This window comes from Sander lucioperca, chromosome 3 (genome assembly GCF_008315115.2).
Source record: "Sander lucioperca isolate FBNREF2018 chromosome 3, SLUC_FBN_1.2, whole genome shotgun sequence".
Lineage (NCBI taxonomy): Eukaryota > Metazoa > Chordata > Actinopteri > Perciformes > Percidae > Sander > Sander lucioperca.
This window is the reverse complement of record NC_050175.1, coordinates 44,040,174-44,044,968: the sequence shown is the minus strand read 5'-3', so window position 1 is coordinate 44,044,968 and position 4,795 is coordinate 44,040,174.

Here is a 4,795-nt window from a genome sequence, read left to right as displayed (position 1 = left end):
GACTGACATGTTCTATACATCTTTCCACTCTGGCACTCATTAAACAAATGCCCGTTGATATATGGCTCTCAAGAAATGAATTTTTACCTCTGTGGGCTGGGGACCTGCTCTCGCTCAGTCCTTGCCTTCGGTGTGATCTCTTGGGCCCATGGAAAAACACAAACACACCCTCGCTCACAGACCGCGCATGCACAGGCACGTATAAAATCCGAAAACAGAGATAACAAATGTGGCCCTGAACACACTCACCATGTACACTTGTTATTTTCTCCTATAGGGCAGCTGGGGCTGTGTTTGCTGATATGACCAGGTACTTATAGGAGAGCTGGCTGCATGCACTGTAAAACAATGAAGCAGATATGATTACTTGGATATACAGTATATATAATGACACACACTACAACCCATTTGCTACAATCAAAGCCGTTCCCATTGGAAGGCTGAATGTACTGCTTTCCCGTGATGTTGATAAGGAACAGCTAGATTTCAAACAGATTCATTTATTATCCCTGTTATCTCCTGTACCTTTATTTCTGCTAGAGATGTGTTGCAGGCTAAACCCGGTGAAACTCAGTTTTCCTACCTTTTTATATGCAGTGGAGTGGAGTTTACAGGCCTTTTTAGGCTAGCATAAATCATCATGACCTGGATCTATGGCATATATCACAGAAAGTAGTGCTAGTTCTATGAAGATAAGCTCTTTTAAGGGAAACAAAGTGGAATGTAATGCTTTGGAAAAGCTATTTTTTTGGTGTTTGGTAACTTAAACTTGTTGACTCAGGTTTCTTAACTTTTAGATGCAAATTAATTGGGACTGTAGGACAGAAAACCCAAGTATCATCTTCCCACATTCGGAAATACCAATGACCGACAATTTTTTCCCTTTTAGACCCACCTAAAATGGATCATTATTCTAATAATAGGCCTGTCAAAATGAACGCGATAATAACGAGTTAACGCAAATTACTTTTAAGGCCACGTGCAATTAAAGAACGCGCTTGCTGAGATGTGGGCCTCTGATCACTCCATAGTTTGGGGAATCCAAAAACTACCTTTCTAAAAATCTTCACCCAGGTTTTCCAAAACTCTGTTGTCAGTGACCTAAAACGCTGTTTGCGTGTGGAAGAAAGGCCAAAATGCATAGAAAAAGCTACGTTTTCAAAGTGGACTAGCCATTAGGCACATGTGACCCACTGCTGTATTTCAATTATTAAAGTCGCTACGAGGAACTTTTAAATGTTTCTGAAACTGTTGATTTTCCATCTGATGATCATAAAAGATGATACTTTCACAGGAAAGTAGACTAACAGTGAAAAGAACACCATTTGGTTACACTTTACTTGAAGGTATCTACATAAGAGTGACATGACACGGTCATGAACGTGTCATAAACATTATAAACAAGTCATAAACGTTTATGACATAATGCTTCTTTTAGTAAGTGTCATTCGGTTTTGTCATGTCAAGTTAGGGTCAGGGTTAGGGTTAGGGTTCATGTGTCATGACTGTGTCATGTATTCATGACAGTGTCATGTCACTCTTATGTAGATACCTTCAAATAAAGTGTTACCCGCTATTTTTAAACAACACTATAGTATTGTAGTATTGTAGTAAATAGTGATTTTGATGCTATCATGGTAGTGCCCCTAGCTCTCCCATTCAAAAGGCCATTCGACCGAAAACGAGAATACGGTCAATCTTAAAAGTTGCGCTTTCATCCTAATTATGCTTTAAAAACTAAAGTTTGATTCGGGTACATTCACAAAAAGACCCTAGGTTGCATTTTGGCGAGAGTTACGCTTCAAAGTGGAATTATTTCACTGCTCATTTTAGAAAGGCCACTGCAAAAAAAAAACGTGACATTGTTGTGACAATGTTTTGTTAGCAGCAATAATAAGAAATTACTTTCATATTCACATTCTTCTCTCATTTGTCTAAAGTGGGATCATTACTCTCTGGCTTCCGTATGGAGAAGGGTTTAATTAAAGTACTAATATAATTTTCTCCCAGTCAATGGGTATTCTAACCAGAGCGTGTGGATGGGATGAGAAATAGAGGACAGCAGGGCTTGGTCTGCCACTTCTACAGTTATCAGTGACAGAAAAAGCTACTGAGGTTGATAAAGTACACTTGCGGGAGTAAATGGGGGGGGGTATCTATTTCGGTTCCATGCAATCTTATATTTATTTTAATCAGTATGAAAGAGTTTGGTTGTACAGGTGAGAAAAATAGACTTTCTCCAATGGCCCAAATTAAGACAGCTGATTACATGCTTCACATTTAAAGTCCTGGTAAAGCAAAACATAATGTGTTCTCACCACAGGAAAATGTGTTTTCAACCATCAATCCAAATCTGGTTGATTTGCAAAAATATAAAAAGTATTTAAAATTTGGTTGCAAAATCATGAAAAAATAAGCAGTATTCTCTGCTTTGAGGCGCTGGGGGCTTGTCCACTGAAGGCGCTGAGCTGAGGAACGAGCCGCTGTTTCATGTTTTTATGATTGTAGCATCTAACAGAGTTGTTTATTCATGGGTGGAATCGGAAGGTTGTGGTTTGATCCCACATTTCCCTTATTCATGGACACAGAATGAAACACTGATGTATTAAACCAATGCCAATCAGATTAATTACTTATTATTCCAAAGTGCCGGTATGCAGTTCCAGATCGTTTCGGCCCACTTTAGCCCCTGATTGTAACCCAATAAAGTACATTTTCAGTATACTGTTTAGTGTCACAGCTGGGGACTGGACCCAAACACAGACTGTGGAGGCAGCAGGATAACTTCAGGGATTTATTGATGATTACAGGCAGGCAGGTAGACAGACAGGAAGGTAGGTAGATACAGGTCCAGGGTCTGTATTTATAAAGCCTCTACAGTACGAATTACTCACAATAACAAATTTGATAACTTGCTTTTATACTAAAGTTTGAAAGTAGGAGTACATTTCATGAATTCTTAGCACAAGACTAAAATGGCACTTTGAAAAGCTTGATAAATATGGGCCCAGGTAAACATTTAGATAAGCGACACTCAAACACAAAAGCACAAAGCAAGAAACCAACCAAAGTAACTAGGACGATCTGACAAGGGGGCGAAGAAAATGGGCTGGTTAAATATGTGGAGGACTGATGAGGAAAGTGGGGACAGGTGAGCAGGTGGGCGGGGAAGGACAGGGGCACGTCCAATCTCAAAAACGGTGTGCAACGTTTAGCTACGGTTTCCGTGTTGAACGACATGTTTCCTCGGAACGGTGTGGAACGGTGTGCAATGGGCTTTGAGATATGTTTTCTCTGGTTTGGTGGGTGTGTCTCTCGTTTATTGGTTGTGTCACAGGTGATAACCAATCAGCAGAGACATGTCTGTAAAGTCATGGTAATAAAAAGGCAGAGCGCCTATGCCCACAACAGGGTGTTCAACGCACCCCCAGTTTCAGTTTAAAAAAAATGCGTTGCTACGTTTTGTCGGGTCTGAACGTGGCCCTGGTAACTGCAGGGCTGATGACAGAAGTGGGAACAGGTGTGTGGATGGGTTGGGCTGTCAGGTGATGGGGAGGGGAAAGGAGGGAACGTCCTGAGGCATCTGTTGGATGGATGAAAATGAAGTGGGCGGAGGAAAAGGGAATGTGGCTGGAGAGGAGGGAAAGAGACAAACTGACAGGGGGATTGCTATACAGTACAAAAATGAACAAGCGTTAAAAAATGTTTCTTTTATTAGTAACACATTTGATATTTTTGAAGTCTTTTTTGTTTTCTACATATGACCCTTTTTTTTCCCATTTTCAATTGACATGACTTTCTTCCTTGTGAACCTGTAGTTTCACAAGTCCCTGTTCACAAGTCACTGCACATACTGTATTGTATACATTTCTTATTTTGGGTTGTTTGGCAAAACAAAAGTCTCTGGTCAACTTCAGATATCACCTTTTTAACTTTACATTACTGGCATTAGTGGAAAACTAACCTAAAAATATAAAAATAATACATTCTGGGGCACCCTGAACCTAAGGGGTTGAAAGGAACATCCTGGTGTGTATTTCCTATAAATGTGGCTATTGTGACTCTATATATGGGTCATGCTAACTGACTGAGATTCGGGGGAACAAAGAAAAAACAACTGTATCGGGGCAAGCTGTGCGAGCATCCACATCCAACGATTTTGACATGAATCATCATCGGTTGTCTCTGTGTCTGAGCAAAAGTAAAAACTGAAAGTAGCACCCTGGAATAGCCATGTTGTCTAACTGCGTAGGGATCTACATCCAGGGCAACTTCCCGGCTTTTTTCTCTCAGCTAATGTTACCATTGTAATGTGGATCACGGTGGGTCATAGGAAAATGTATACAGATGCTAGATTTAATTGCTGGTAGGTCACACATATTGCTTTTTCTTACTATATGTAGAGTGGAGCGTTTGATCTAGTTGGCTGGAGCATAGTGGAACACACTTCTCCAGAATAACGATGTTGACATTGATCAGAGCTGCAAATTCATTGGTTGTCACTTCATTTCATACTCTCATCCATTGACAAATCTAGATTTGGTCCTACTCTCCACTGCAACAGCTTTCCTCCTCAGTCTGCTGAGGGGAAAAGTGAACGCATTTGACTTAACGTCTTGTCTTTGTACTACAGTTCCAGGTGAAGTGAATTTCCTCCATAATAATCCACCGGCTAATCCGTCATTGCATTTAGCTTTTTGACTTTCCTTAAAGGTGCCATATTGTAAATGATTTAATTTCCATGTATTTCTTGATTATAAAGCAGGACAAGATGCTATTTAAATACTGTGAAAGT